Source organism: Myodes glareolus, chromosome 12 (genome assembly GCF_982192425.1).
Source record: "Myodes glareolus chromosome 12, mMyoGla1.1, whole genome shotgun sequence".
Taxonomy (NCBI): Eukaryota; Metazoa; Chordata; class Mammalia; order Rodentia; family Cricetidae; genus Myodes; species Myodes glareolus.
This window is the reverse complement of record NC_142037.1, coordinates 84669554-84686494: the sequence shown is the minus strand read 5'-3', so window position 1 is coordinate 84686494 and position 16941 is coordinate 84669554. Positions and strand designations below refer to the sequence as shown.

The following is a 16941-nucleotide window of genomic DNA, read 5'->3' as shown; positions in this document are numbered from 1 at the left end:
GCGTGTAAATCATAGGCTCTCATCTCCCATTAGACGTACTTTCCTTACACATACAGCATTCTGACACATCATTGTTTAAAACAGCATCCCAACAAAAAATCTAGCTTAGCATGACACATTTGGATGTCATATAGGAGAAAAGCATTTGAGAAAAAAATTTTGAAATTATTTAAAATGGAATTATGAGTTCTTTCTTATTTGTGTGTCTATCCGCATGTTGTTTGTGTTGTTCTTCACTGTGCAAACCATTATACTCAGATCAATTTTGAAAGCTAGTCACGTCATCACTGCTTGCAGCAATTATTAATTGCTCTCCTGTGGCTTACTAATAAAAACAAAAGATATTCCTAATGATTTTATCTTTTTACATTCCTCTTCACAAACAAGAGCAGATAGAGCACAAATACTAATGTCTTTTATAAGTGTGTCAAAGTTAAAAATTACATGAGGCTTTATGTTCTCATTTGACCTCCTGCCTTTGTCTTTATGTTTCTGATGTTTATTTTTGTTTTTTGAAATGTTTATCCTTTAAGATGAAACACTGTGCTTGTTACAGTTATACAGGAATATATAGTTCTCTTTACCTGTGTTAAGCAGACATCTACTAGACTTCAGAATTTTCCAATTTAGTTTCTTATTTCTACCAAGTGCTTTATTTCTTTCCTGATAGCCACACTTTCTTAAAGACAGATCACGCTCTGACTCAGTTATTTGCCTGGAAATGATTTCTCAAGTATCTATTATGAACAGAATACGGTGCCAGGAACCAGAGCATAGGAAAAGAAAGATGGTGGCTGAAAGATGATCCTGCTATGTCCACAAGGACATGTATCATTGTCGTCTATACTAACCAGTGTGTATGTATCTACATTCACCATTCTTTCTTAAATATGTGTTCTGAGACTCATCTATGCATATAGAAAGATTAATGGACAAGACTCTTTTGTTGAGAATTCTTTATTATGATTAATTTAACACAACCACCCATGAATCCAGGTAGTGATTTTTCATAGCATGATGATCTCAAAGCTAATGGAAAACAGATGAGAAACAAATTTAAAATAAATCTGAACAAAGACATATTTTTCCAGAAGTCTTCCTCATTCATTAAATGATGTGTTATCATAGCCCATGAACTCAGGTGTCGCCCCCATCTTACAGACAAGAAGTTGAATGTTGTGGGAACTCCTTCAGAAAATAGCCTTTAAGATACCAGCCCACTTTGGGTATAGTTTCATGTACTAGAAGGGCAGATGAAAAGCATGTGTGGCTCCTTTATTTTCTACTGGATTTGATTCCCAGTTCTCAGCACATACAGAGGACTGCAGAATGCTATCCTTACTGTGAGTTTATTGCCAAATTAGTAAACCTTTGCTATACTCCATTGTTGCAAGGAACCACTTGTTTGTCCTGGCAGCCCAGAACTGAAATAATCACACAGAAATTGTATTAATTAAGTCACTGCTTGGCCCATTAGCTCTTGCTTCTTATTGGCTAACTCTTAAATATTAATTTAACCCATTTCTATTAATCTGTGTATCACCACGAGGTCGTGGCCTACCAGCAAATTTTCAGTGCGTCTATCTCCGGCGGCAACAGCAGCTCCATGGAGTCCCCGACTCCACTGCTCTTTCTCCCAGCATTCAGTCCAGTCCTCCCTGCCTACCTAACTTCTGCCCTATCAACAGGCCAAGGCAGTTTCTTTATATATTAATAGCAATCACAGCACACAGAGAAGACTCCTACATCACTCCATTCAGGGCTATTGTGGAACTCTTTGGTACTATGACAGATGAACCTCTAAATGCTATTATGTTTCACGTTGTACTTTAAATCCTGTAATCCAGTTACAGAACACCAGAACTCGGCTCTAGTTCCTTGGGTTTCAAGGTCCACACACCTTCCATGACAGCACAGCATCTTTCTCTTTAGGAAAGGAGCTGCCTAGTCACGTTTTCTTAACAAATGTCTTTTTAACTTCTGCATCTGCTGCAGGCTTCTACTTGGCTCTTTTCCCTTTCAAGTCTCATCACAACTAGTTTACTTATGTCCTCTGACAATCTACCTAGATTTTATCTGCATGCTTGATTTTGTGATCTAATAGACAACCTCCAGTGAAGAACAAGCAACTTTTAAAACTAAAGAAATGAGAGAGAGATCTGGCTGCTTGGACAGTCACCCCAAGGTGTTGTGGGATATCTTTACACTGTGAACAAGTACTGTTGTGATTGGGGTAATAAAATGTTGAATGGCCAATAGCTAAGCAGAAAGAGGTTAGGAAGGACTTCAAGGGCACAGAGGACTCTAGGAAGAAGAAAGGCTAGTAGACTTAGAAAAGGTCAGACTTGCCATGAAGAGAGGTAACTGAGCCACATTGAAGAAGATTGTTTAAAATTATGGGTTAATTAAGCTATAAGAACTTGTTAGAAAAAAAAGAAGCCTAAGTTAAAGCCAAGAATTCATAATTAGTAAGAAGTTTCCATGCCATTATTTGTGGGCTAGTAGTTCCTACAAGGAAGCTTATTACACATGACATCCAACATGGAAGCTCAGATATCCAAGCATAGGGCCTATGAAAGCTAAAAAATAGTTCCAGACAGAGAGACATGGCTTCCTGTCCCATAGTTTCTCAAGCAGGCTGATGCTTACAGCCTACAAAGGTGTGGCTCCTGGCCACTCCTGCAAGCTTCAGCCAGCCGTCAATGACATGTGCTGAGCAAAACAGCACAGTAGATGAATGGGTCCTTTAAAACTTGGCTCATGTGGTCAGAGAAAACTGGAGACACATAGAAAGTCAGGTCCAGACACAAAAACTCCTCTAAAAAGTTACAGTATGATCAAAGGGTTCTTAGGTGCTGAAAAAAAAAAGAAAATGGGCATAGACAGCCATGGAAAATCATTTTAAACTAATAAAGTCTTTAAAGAGATAGTAAAGTAATATGAAAAAATAAGCCTTCTAAGCATGGAAAATTTTATAACACAGGGAGTTTGGACATGATATGGTGCTTTGTTAATCATGAATTTTTGGATGCTAATGAGCAGAGAATGACAGGTGCTGAGAGACACTGGATTGTGGAAGTACTGCTGAATTAAGCCAGCCTATATACTTTAAGGATATCTTGGCTTCAAAATGGAAGTCAAACAGTATGCTGTGTTATGGGTAGTGCTTTTGTTTCCACAGGAAACAAACAGCTATGGATTCCTTCACAGTTAAATGAAATCAGATTTGACAAGGGAGACTTCCTGAGAACTTTGGTAAATACATGAAAGAAAAAACTAGGAAAGACTCAAGACAGGTAGTGTGTAAGCTGATCCCTCTCCATGGAAACAGTTCTGAGTTTGATGAGAGAGGATAAATCTTGTTGGGTTCAGGATCCTTAAGACGTACCATTCTTTAATATGTCATAGACAGAGGTTTGGTTATACAGTCCAAATAAACTGATAAAGTTGACAGATGCCTTTTCCCTGCTCAAATAAAAAACAGAATGCCATCTTTAGCTGACTTATATACACTGCACATTCTGTTCTTGGGTTAATACCGATATATATGTTACCTTTAAAAGTTTCTGTATTTTCAGAGCAAAAGGACCAAACAGCAATGAAGACAAGTAGCTCAGGTGATTCAGCCTCCCAGAATGCCTTTGTTGCAGTTTCTTCAAAATTCTTCATCCAGAATAATTTCAAAACTGCTACTTGAGATGGTCCATCCTTATAGACTACTCTAGCCAGGATCTCATATAATCTCTACACTTTCCTATCACACAGAGATTAAACAAATAATAATACAGCTAGCACTCCCAGGACTTATTCGTTATCCCAATTTTCTCAGAGAACCCTAAAGAGGTCATCACCCCCCAACAATAGGAAGCAGTCTAGAGATCATGAAATCCACATTCCAAAAAGTTAGAGTAGGCAGTTTCTGATCCTCCAGTGGATGCTTATCTTTCTTTGGGGAGCTTACAAGTTGTTATTGGTCATAATCAGGAAAAAAACTAAGAAAAAGAGATTAGATTCAGGGATCTTGTTCTAAAAAGAAACTGTGGGATGGATAAATAATAAGATAAAAGGGTAGATTATCTACTTTAAAACTAAAAAGCAACTACTAATCTCAAATATTTTACATTTGTATGAATTTTTTATATTGGTACAAATTTAAATGTATTTTTGTTAGAACATATTCTATATATGTTTCTACTCTTGTTTAAGGTATTGTACCTATGTCATTTATTTAAAAATGTAAAAATTATAATTAAGAAATAGAGGTTAGTAGTTAGTCATCTATAATAATTAAACTTGTAGTCAGATCATGTATGTTTTCAATGTTAAACAGAGAGATATTTTAAATGAATAGTATTCAGATGCTTTAGAGACCTATAAAATATGCCATTTAAGGTGTTTTAATAACATAAGGCTTTTTATGGCAGTAAGACATGTATGCTCTTGACAGCAATAATTTGCTTCAAGAAAGGATGATGGACATGGAAGAACCTCAATATAAAGTTTGCTTTCATTGTGGCAAAGTTAACCACTGGGCAAGAAATTGTACTTTATTCCAACTGCTGACAGAATTCAGTCCAAAATGGACAGGAAGTGCACAAAAGGTGACTGCCAAACTTTGCCAAAACATGGTAGGATAATCCTTCAAAACTTACTGCTTCACAGAAAAGTCTGTTGTACATTCTAGGCTTGTAGGTTTAAGATGGATGTCCCAGTGGTGTAGAGGAACCTTGGTCTGACTATCTAAGCAATCTGGTATCTCTGTTATTTCTCCAGTTTTGAAAGTAGGTTGCTCTACATTTCCTATTTACACAAGGAATATTTTATGCTTCTTTTGTCTTTGATGGGGATTGAAGACCAGATAGTTATACAGTCTTCCTTATTAACAAATTTAAAAAGCAACTTACATAAAAGATGTAAAGTGTATAAGGTTGAGAGACATAAAAGCTTAAGTTGATTACCTAAGATGTTTTAAGGTCTAAAAAAGCTATTTTTAGGATGGCAATACAAGTTGTCATAGAAATTGGTTTAGGTATAAAATTTTGTACTCAGATAGGATACGTAATAGAGTACTTTCTCTGAATTTGCCAAATACATATGTATTGGACCTTGTGAATGTAATCCTTACTTGATAATTGTTCTTATTAAAGAAAATTTTGTGTCGGAATTAAAACCTTCCATTCTTACTCAGACAGAAAAAAAAAGGGAAATGTTGCAGAATATTTCTTCATACTATGTGAAGATGTGTCACTGTGTTTGTCATTGTGTTTAAAGAGCTTAATGTCCAATAGCTAGACAAGAAGAAATTAGTCAATTAGTCAGGACTTCCAGGGACACAGAGTACTCTGGCAAGAGGAAATGTAGAGACACTAGCAAACTCAGAGCATGTCAGACATGACACACTGAAGAGAGGTAACCAAGCCACATTGCAGAACATAGATTAGAATATGGGTTAAGTTATAGGAACTCCTTAGAAAAAAGCCTCAGCTAAAGCCTAGTTTTCATAATTAATAAGAAGTCCCTGTGTCATTATTTGAAGCTGGCAGTCTGGATGACAAAGTTTACCACATCTCATTGCCTTTCTTTAGTTGTCTTTACTTATCTGTGTATAGTCTTTCTTAACAATTAACCAAACCATGGAATTTTTGTGTCTTTATCTCTTTGTCTTCTCTCTCTCTCTCTCTCTCTCTCTCTCTCTCTGTGTGTGTGTGTGTGTGTGTGTACATGTGTGTGCATAGATGCATGCACGTGTGCCTGTGTGCCTGTGTATGCATGTGTGAGCATGCATCTGTGTATGTGTGTGTGCTGTGCCTGAAGGGGTTGGAAAAATCTTTGAAGGATTGAGAACAGAATCTAGTCCCCTAGAAGAATAGCAAGCACTCTTAACCAAATGAACCATCTCTCCATCACCTACAACTGCACCTTACTTTTTAAGGCAGGATGCCTTCCTGACCTAGAAGATTTCTGACTTGGCTAACCTGCTGGCCTAGAAGGCACAGTTATTCTTATGTCTTTGCCTTTCAAAAAGTTGTTTATGCCATTTTCTCTGCCTTTGACACTGGATTTGGAGATCAGACTTAGGTCATCATACTTTTACTGCAAGTGCTTCACCAATAGAGTCATTTATCCAAACCAACTCATGAGATTTCTGTTAACTTTAAAGATTTTAGGACTGTTCCTCCAGGCACATAAAGCCCCTGAGGCCCTATTCCTATGACTCCCTACTTGCTGTTCTGTTTCCATGGTAATTAGAACCTTCTTAACCTCACTACGAAATGTTCTTTCCAAAAGTGATCCTTTTGTATTTTCCAATTCTTTTAAATGCACAGCTGTTCTAGATGCTCAGTTCAAAATGTTTTGAATAATTATTGATTGTCTTTAATTTTCTCAATAAAGGGAGCTGTCAAGTCCTATTAGTAGTACCTACAACACAACATCATAAACCTTTGAGATACCTTCCTGCCAGGTTTCACAGTCTTGCTCACAATACCCTAGCCCACACTTCATATCACAGATATCCTACTAGTCCTATGGGATTCCCTATTGTTCAATCAGGAGGTCCTTAATATTCATTAGATTCCTAAAAATCAGTGTTCCAAGCTACTTTTAAATCTTACTTTGACTCTCCTCCTTTTAATATCACTGACCCTATGCATCTCATACTTGCTGGAGTAGAAATGTCTTCTCATCTCAATATATTCAGGCCCTGCCTAGTCTACAAATCACAGAAAATGACTGAGTACACTTCCATAAAGAATTCTCTGGTATATACATGTAGGAATCATTTACGCCCTCTGAGGTTATTTTCTATTTGAGTGGTGTGTGTGTGTGTGTGTGTGTGTGTGTGTGTGTGTGTGTGTTACTTGGATTAAAACTCAAGGCAAATACATATTTTTCAGCATTTTATTATACTCTGAGCTACATCTTGAGCCTTCCTTTAAAATTTCTTTAGATTTTGTTTCTAACTTTGCATGGAAATCTCTAGTGTCAAGGGAGGTATTCTGCAATTAATTAAGATATCACTGAGAAAAGGTCAATAGCTCCTCACAGAGAAAATTACAATATGAAATTTGTATGGAAGAAAAAGGAATCATATTTGTCATTTATTAGCTTTTTTACCACATTGTTTTACAAACTAAAATTGGCAAGTATGCTAGACAATCATCAAATTATTGGCATTTAAATTTTGATTTGTCATTTATATACAACTTCCCTTTAGTTAAAATTTTAATCAGTTTTTAAAGTGTATTCTTAATGTGACTGTAATTCAGTCATCAACTCTAGAAATGTATGCACTGGGTATTACACTATTAATTTTGAATATAGCAGAATAAGTGAGCTATTGGCCCTGTTTTCATTTACAGTCTATTACATGTCACAGCAAAATATACACTTGGGTTACTGGAGGCTGTTACTGTCTTCAACAGTGAGAACAGGGCCAACAAAGGTACTAGAGAAGTATTCAGCAAAACCAGTTATGAGTAGGGGCCAGGAAGCTAATGTTCTAGGAATGGAGCCTAGAAATCCTTGGGACAAGAAAGAGCTGGGCATGTTTTGAGCAATGAAGGTCAACTGTTTGAAGAAAAATGACTTAATGATTAATCCAACAGAAAGGAAGTTCGTAGCAAGTTTTCTGTGGGACAATGGTCTTTTATCCTGTCACTTGTATTATTTCTAATAAAACACTGATTGACCAGTAGCCAGACAGGAAGTACAGGCAGGGTGTTTATGAATAGCTGACAGCATGCTTCTTGGTGGAGGCAGAGACCTTGTAACTCCATAGGGTTGTGGCAATAAACATGGCTCCAGCCGGTACCTCTACCATAAGACTAGACTCTCAGAAAGCTAAGAAATAGGGTGGATCTAGCCATCAAAGCCACAACTTTAATCCTAGTCATTTCACTTTGCAGATCAAAGACTCATGTGGTCAGAAAAAGAAATATACAGTAAAGATAGATTCGGATGAAGAAAACTTCCAAATGGTTTACAGTGTGTTAAAAAATATATGTAGGTTTGGGAGAGAAAAGAAAAAGGACAAAGTCCTTAAAATAATGAAAAAAGAGAGTAAGCAGGTGTGGTGGCACACATATTTAATCCCAACACTTGGGATGCAGAGGCAGGTGGATCTCTGTGAATTCAATGTGTGGGGGCATACACTTTTAATTGCAACACTTGGGAGGCCGAGGCAGGTGGATCTCTGTGAGTTCAAGGACAACAGTCTACATAGTGAGTGCCAGGACAGCCAATGAGACACAAAGAAACTTAGTCTCAAAAAACTGAAAATTAAAAAGAAAAAAATAGAGTCTAAATTAAAGCCACCTAAAGATGAAAAATACACAGAGAGTTTGGATACTGTATATTATTGTGATGTCTTTGAATTGTATGATGACTGAGGAAGCAACAACATCTTTTAAAACATATTTGATGACAAATGCTGCTTGATTAATCCAAGATAGGTATTTTGAAAATGGCTTGACTTCAAAATTGAAGTCAAAAGATATGTTACTTTGAAAAGGTTTTGCTTTTGTTTCCACAGGAAATAAAAGGCTGTGGATTCATTGAAGGTTAAGAAAAAATCAGGTTTGATAAATGAAACCCACTGAGAAATCTCCAATAGGAGTGGATGACACAGAACTGAGTTCTAAACCCAGAAAAGTTTGAAGACTGCTGACTGAGATGATCAAGCCTCACAGGATACTCTAGTCAGGACTTGATCATAATTCTAAAATTTCTTTAGGTCTCCATAGGATTATCAACACCTCCAACCAGCATGAAGTAGCCTGGAAAACTATGCCCACATCCTCCCAAAATTGACTATGGATATTTATCTTTGTTTAGAGTGTCAATTACAAGCTGTTATAGATAATGGTCTGGACAAAAAGTTAAACAAAGGATATTAGATTCAGAGTTCTTGTTTGGAAAAAAAAGAGGGGTGAAGTGCTGTGGGACAATGGTCTTCTATCCCATCACTTGTATTATTTTAATAAAATGCTGATTGACCAGTAGCCAGGCAGGAAGTATAGGAGGGGTGATCAGGCAGGAATTAGAGACAGAGACAAGAACAGGAGAATTATGGGAAGAGGAAAGCTCATTCTGCAGTCATTACCCATACAGAGAGGAAGCAAGATGAGAATACCCCATGATGAAAGGTACCAAACCACGTGGCTAACACAGACAAGAAAAATGGGTTAATGTAAGACGTAAGAATTAGGTGATAAGAAGCCTGAGCTAATAGGTCAACCAATTTATAATTAATGTAGGCCTCTGTGTGTTTCTTTGTGACTGAAAAGCAGTGGGACTAGATGGGATAGAAAGCTCTGCCAACACAAGTTATTTATCATTGGTAAAGAATTTGAATCTGTCCTAAGAGGAATGGGAAAATCACAGAGGACATTAAGCCAGATGATGTGGCATAATTTACAACTTGTAACTTCATTTAAGTAACTTAGTGGGTTTGGGTATGTTGGGCATGTGAGTTTAGAGAATATGCTAGACTATTGATGATCAAGTCTAAGTGGAAATGAGGAGAAAAAGCTGTTTATCTTTCTGTCTTGATGGCAGAACATGGGCCTATGGGATAAGCTGTGAGACTGCAGGTAACATGTATTGAAAAAACAAAACCGTAATAAAATACACTTTATCAAATAAAGAAGTTTTAGGAGATTTAAGGGAGAGCATTTTCCCTTTGTTGAATCTCCTCAGTTTAGAGATACTGGAATACGAAGTCAGATAACTAGATAACAAGCTGCTTGGAGCTCAGGTAACAGACTGGGACTGATGCCCAGCAAATACATTCTGAAGTTTACAATAGAACATGCCATTTTGAGTTTTAGAAGTGAATGAGTCCATCCAGGGAGAATAAGTTCCGACAAACTCTAAATTTTAAGGCTATGATACAAAAAGAAAAGCCAGACAAAGAGTACAATTTACCGCAGGAAGAAAAGACCATAGCAAAAGAAAAAAAAAGATAAAAAGAAAAAAAGATGTCATAGAAGAAAAGCCTACTGAGCACAATGTTTCTGAAATTTTGAGCTAAAAAAAAGAATACAAGCAGATAATTAGTTTCAAGCCAACTTTTCTCTGACAACCATTGTCATATCACCATTGAAGGTTATAGAGTAAAGTATTCAGTGCCAACAGAACTCTGAAGAAATAACCTGTTCTGAGAACAACCTTACTGCTAGTGGCAAAAAATATCACAGAATAGAGCATTATGAGATTACCTCTAGAGTTGAGTTTAATGAACTATTTCCAAGGCTCTGAAACTGCCTTTGCCCAGTTTCCTTAGTCTTTGCACAGATAATAGATTTTTCATAAGCAAAAACCCATTCGACTTGTCTGACATGCTTGTCTTGCCTCATTGTCTTCTTTTCCCTCATGCAAAAATATCCGCTAAGAATACACCACACTTCATTATCTAGTGCAGTACTCACCATAGACGGGTATTTACATTTAGTCAATCTAGATAATATTTTTAAAAATTAGTTTCTTAATATTGCTAGGCATAGGACAAGTGCCATATAGGTCAGCTGATACTGTAAATAATTCAGATATAAGAAACTCCTGCCAATTGTGTGAGATATGATGAATGTGTCTACTGGGGATAATGACCTTTCCTGATGCACCTCATTTTGTCCTCTGTTAATCTGTTCCTAAAACCACTGTGATTATGCTCTAATAACCCATCTTATCTTTCATGATTAGGTTTAGCACTTCACCCCATTTGTCTAATATCCTTCTCCCTTTTTTAATATTAAGAGAACCCTCAATTTTTTGTTTGTTTCAGAGAGGTGATAATCTGTCCAACATAAAAAGTACCTGATTTACAATGGCCATATGACGTGGTTCTAATAAATGAGACACGAAAGAAACTTTCTTGGTGAAGTTTCCGGGAAACTTGTTATTCAAGGAGAATGGGACAAACAGGCAACATGTATCCATTCTTTTGTATCTCTTCCTCCTCTTTTCTTTTTTCCTTGGAAGATGGACACATTAAAGAATGTCTAGGAGAATGAGAATAAACTTTATGCTTTGAGAACAGGACATAGCACAAGTGATAACAGAAAAGGTTTAGGACTTTGTGGATTCTAACACATTTAAGGAGTGCCACCATATAAAATTAGAGGGCCAACAACTTTGTCCAAGCACTGTTCTGGCTGATATGTGATTTTAAAATGTCTATGGTGACACTCCCCTAAATGTTCTGTTATTCATCGTAGGAAGCCTTCCTCTTCATCAGAATAGGGACCCAACAGTTCCTGACATTGCTGAATTTGTAATTGCAGACTGTATGATTTCCTTAGAACTGCAGTCATGAGCTAGAGAAGTCCCAGAAGAAATGGAAACTGATTGTGTAATTAAGAGGTGGCTCTTCATTATCCTTTCTTGCTTCTTAAATTGGACCCCTGGGCAGTTATTCTAGGAACAAGGGGCAATTAAAAAAAAAACAATATGCAGTCCATTTCTCATTCTCACCCTGGGCATAGGGTGTGCAGGAGGGAAGTCTCTGATTAAGCTCATGCTCACTAAAATAATTAAACACATGTGAACCAACATCTGAATATATTCTCTTTTTGGAATCTGAAAATCATACAGTGCTGAAAAGGAACAAATCTAAAGAACTATCAGTCAAATAAAGCATCTTTAAAGACTGACATTTTTTAGAAGAAATTCATGTCAATTTTCAGTTTATATCTATTTTATTTGTTAAGAAATGGTTAGAGAAAAATCTGCATACCCTGTGTGGTGATGGAGCATGACTCACACAAGCTAATTAGATGAAGAAAGGTCCCACATCATGCTGATTTTCTTTCTTGCCATTATTATGACTCTTTTGGAGGTTTTAATTTTAGTTTAATCAAAACTGAACTGTTGAGATTTATGAAATTAGTTACATTCACCTATGAGTACTATTGATAAATTATCTTAACCTGCCAGAATGGGTTTAATAATCTTTAGTTTTAGTGTTAGAGGGTGGATTAACAATGTTGGTTCTTAATTTTTGCATGATTGCTGGTTAGGTAGACATACAGATGTTTAGGATTTACATATTTGTTGTATTCTCAAAACAGTATTCTCTGTTTTGAATTAGAATTCAAAGAATTCTCTTCTTTTGAATTAGAAGCTTTATTCAGTTCTCTGGCTAAATCCTGAATATGCAGAGTTCTAGACTAAATTTCAAGGTGAATCCATGGATCAGCCTGGTGGTAAACTGATCAAATGGTCCAAACTCAAAATTTTAAATTTATTCTATAAGCCCAATCTAGAATAGTGTCCATATGTTTCAAAATTAGTAATGGCATGCCCACCACTGGCTATCTGTAAAAGGAGGGATACTAACTTTCTAGTTAACTTTAACTCTCAACTTGACATGGCCTACAGTTACCTGAGAAGGGAGTTTTAATTGAGGGATTGTTTAGATCAGACTGTTCATGGGCTTATCTGTGTGGGTTGACTTGATTGTTAATTGATGTAAGAGGTACCAGCTGTATAATCAATGCAATTTAATATACTAGAGAATTTGGACTTTCACTAACCATATTTCCAAATATTTAAATGAGGTTTATGGATTTAGATAAGAAAAGAATTTGTCACCAAAAAAGAAACCTAAAATAAAATACAATAAAATGTCATCAGATATCATTTTAGGTGATATTTTTATCAATGAATTTCACTTTGGTTTTTGCTGTGTTCTTTAGTTAAGTGTTTCAAAGGAAAATGCTCATTTAAAAGCAAATTTTTACATTTCATTATTTGTTCGAAAAATGAATCATGAAATGTGCAGGCAAGAGATAGAACTGAAATATGATATAAAGTGAGCTTACCCAGGATCAGAAGGATAAATACTATGCTTTATTTTCTCCTTTATGTTGTTAGCGTCTAACATTTACATAAGAGTATTTTTTTGGTGGAGTGTGCATATAGTCTCAGAAATAATTAGAAAGGCATCCACAAGAGGGGGAAGATGATACTTAGGGGATAATTTTGGAAGAATAAAATGACACATGAAGAGTAGGAAGAAAAGTGGAAGTAAGAAAACTGAGGGCGTAAAGATGGAGCAGAAGAGACCAAAACTAAGAATGTATGAAAATGATTTAACGTATTGTGTTACTTTGTATGCTGATTAAAAGATGAATAAAAAAATAAGAATAAAAACAACCTTTTCTCCATTAAAAAAGGAGTATTTAAGATAATGTTTAGCAAAAAGAGGTGAAGTATTTTCATTGTAAATAAAAGCTCCTAACAAAGTGTTTCCAAGGTTAAAAGGCAACTAAGAATAAATTAAAGTTGAAAGAAATGTGGCTGGAAGAATCCCTCAGCAGTTAAGAGCACTTACTACTCTTGACGAAAACCTAGGCTTGGTTCATAGCATGCATGTTAATCAGTTCATTACCACCTTCAACTACGGTTCCAAGGAATCTGACGGGTATCTGCATGCATTTATCCTTAGGCATACTCACATATAAATAAACTACAATGAATACATATTTTTAGAAGCACAAGAAAATGAAATATTTCTTCAAAATAACAAGTACTTTTTAATCTCTATGATTTTGCTTAGCCTTCTCAAACCTAGATGCTTTCACATAAAAGACCAACATCCAAATATTACCTGTTATAAATCCAATTTAAGTCTACTCCAGAGAATTCTATACTCCCAAAATAGGAAATGCTTTTACTTTCTCTTTAACTTATCTGTATCTCACCGAACTTCTAATTTATTTGAAGGATGTTCTTTTATGCTTAGCTTGAAAATAACTTGAATTGAGGGAGAGACGACGGAGGAAAAGAAGAGAGGAATGGAGTTTGATTATATTCATAATCACAAGACTCCATGAATTATATGTCCTGCAGAGGCATTGCACACGGAAGAAAAGTAAAATAGTTTCCTGAATGGTGTCATTTGGAAGCAGATCGGGTGACATTATTCAGAAGAACTGGGGAAGATAAGGAGGAGAACACAGGTAAAGGGGTAAAATTGTGGTATTTCCCAACTTCTCCATTGCAGTTGACATCGTGGGAAAAAAAGTGTTTTCAATAAGGAGGCAACTGCAAATGTAAAGCATGAGCTCCACCTCCTTCCTTCATTGCAAAGAAACCCAGGAGTCACTGGGGCCTACCCTGGTTTTCACTAATACTATTGAATCAGGGACCTTTGTAAATACTGCTTATCCTCTGGTGTTACATTTCTTCTCAGGTTCAACTAAATATTCAGATTGTTATTTCAAAGCACTCTGCTTTCAAGAAGAGCACTATAGGGCACAGATATTGATGATTCTATTTCAGAAAACGAGCTTCATCTCTCTAGGAGCCCACACTGTGATTCCTCAAACATAGGTTTTAGGTCCCCCTCAATGCAGATCATGCTTATTGCTAGCTATAAAAAAGCATGAGAATTTGTGACTTCCTTATGGAATGCTGTTGTACTGTGACTTTATTGTCAAAATTGCTTCAGGTTTAAACATCTTCCCTAAGGGAAGAGCTCTTGTGTTTTAAGAGTAGCTGAGAAATAGGAAAAGACCCTGATATTAAAACACTCAAGGCTCATGTAATGTCATCCAGACAACAATAATCAGGAAAAAAGAGAAATTAAAACAGCAACATTTTTATTCACTAGCTTAATGAAATCACAATGTGAAGATCAGTGCAAAACTAAGGTAAGAGGCAACCTTCACCTTTCCAGTGGCATTTAAAATGAACTATAGCTGATTGTCACTAATCTTAGATTTGCATTCGCAGATTCACTTATTTCGAAATTTATTTACAGCTGTAATATCACTACTCACAGAGTGATGAGAGCGTGTATGTGGAATGGTAGAAAATATTGTGATTTAGATTCATTTCTGGTTAGGGTAAAAAAAGTCACATTTTTCTTCATTTTTAGTTTTAGTTTTCAAATCCTTAAAATACTATTTTTTATCTGGTCACTTCAATGCTACATTTTGTTTTTCTTTGTGTTCTCATTTTGTTGATTCAAAGAGCATCTGATAGTGTATTGTATATCTTTTTTTGTTTTCCTGAATACAAGAATGTTATGATATGTCTTAAATAAAAATATACATGTTAAGTAAGGTTTGATCAGACATGATAAGGACTTGAGTTCAATATTAATTACTCAGTTATATTCAAATGAAGTATGTTTGAACAAAATTTTTAAGAATTATACATTGAGCCATCATTGAAAATATTGTGACCAGAGGCAAGAATCTAATACTGCATTTCTCTTCAGTCTGATGATTCCACATTTGTTAATTCAGTGTTCAACATGATCACATTAGTGAAACAAATACAAAGGACTGACTATACATTGGCCTTTATTGTTGGGAAATATTATTAGATAGAACATCATGGATGACTAGTAAGCAATATGTAGTGTTTCTGGCTCTTTATTCTTACTTATAATATGATCAGGCCATTGTGAGATGATATCTCTATGTAGGAACTGTCCCTAACTGAGCAATAAAATTCAGCAGTATGTATATGGATGTAGGATACACTTGCTCTGGAGAATCAGGTTCCGAATTGTGAGTCAGCCAGCACACAGGTGAGAGAGGAAGAGACAAAGTGAATCAGGTGTTGTTACCTACTTAAACTACATTTGAGTTTCTCAAGACACTTAAACTTCAAAGTTTAGCAATAAACTTCACTTTAGTTATTAAAAACATAATACGTTCAAGATGAACTTCTAAGACTTCTATTATTCACAAGCCTGAAGAATGCTCAGAGATCATTGTATCAATACAATGTTTGCAATAAATATCAAACTAGGAAATTAGATAAGTATGTAATTTCTTAGTCAATAAAGGTCTAGAACATAGACTAAGAATCAAATCAAATGATAATGACTAAATATGCTCTAGCTAACTGCTTATGGTTTCTCTAGCACTGGAAGGAAGTGCCTCCTGGTGTATTTAGGCCCCAGCAAATTCCTGGCCAAACTTAAAAATCCATGAAAAATATAATCTTGTGCTCACTAAATTTCTTGGTGTCTTAGTAACTGTTCTATTGTTTTGAAGAAACAACATGACCAAGGAACTCAAATAAAAAGAAAATATTTAATTGGGGGATTGCTTACAGTTTCAGAGGCTTAATCCATTTCCATGATGGCATGAAACATGGTGTCAGGAAGGCCGGCAAACATGGGACTGAAAGCTTACATTCTGATCCACAGGGAGCAGGCAAGGTGAGTGACCCTGGGTCTAGCCTCAAAGCCTACTTTCCAACTACCTCGCCAATAAGGCTGCACTTCCTCTGAAAAGTCCATACCTCCTTTCTAAAAAGGGGTCTTTTCAATTGGAGACTAAACATGTATATTTATGAGCCTATGAGGCATTACCTGCACTGAGTAAAGAAAAAACAAGAAATCTAAGTGAGTATAAGTTGCTCATGGATTGAATGTCAGTTATAGCAGGATAGGACATATGAGTATCGATGCATATGTACTGATATCATACATATATACATACACATATGATATATATATATATATATAGAGAGAGAGAGAGAGAAAGAGAGAGAGAGAGGCAGAGAGACAGAGAGAGAGAGAGAGAGAGAGAGAGAGAGAGAGATTGTCTATTCTATTGATAAGCACTGTACAAGAAATAGCAGACTGAATGGTTAGCAAATCTAGAGAGTATTCAAAGAATAAAAACATGCTGATCTGTCTTTTGCAGTCCTCAGAGAAGAAACCTGACATAAGAGTTGAGTTCTTTTAAAGCATATTATTGTAGCTCTAACAGGTTTTCACTGATACTCGTTCATCCTTATTGTTTTTGTTGAGCTCCACTACCTGAAGGTTACTGTCAGCCATGGGAGCTGATCACACACTTGTGAGTCATGCTGATATAGCAGGGAAATAAATGCCTAGAAGTGTGAATAAGGGAATGATTGATGGATATGTGAGAATTTTGTTTTGCATGATTTTAGAACTTTGTCTCTTGTACT

At 36.0% G+C, this 16941-nt stretch overlaps 1 protein-coding gene across 1 annotated transcript in view; it reads right to left on the bottom strand.

The window, feature by feature from the left end:
- Positions 1-16941, bottom strand: part of Itgbl1 (integrin subunit beta like 1) — a 201941-nt gene that overhangs the window by 8433 nt on the left and 176567 nt on the right. The window lies entirely within an intron of this gene.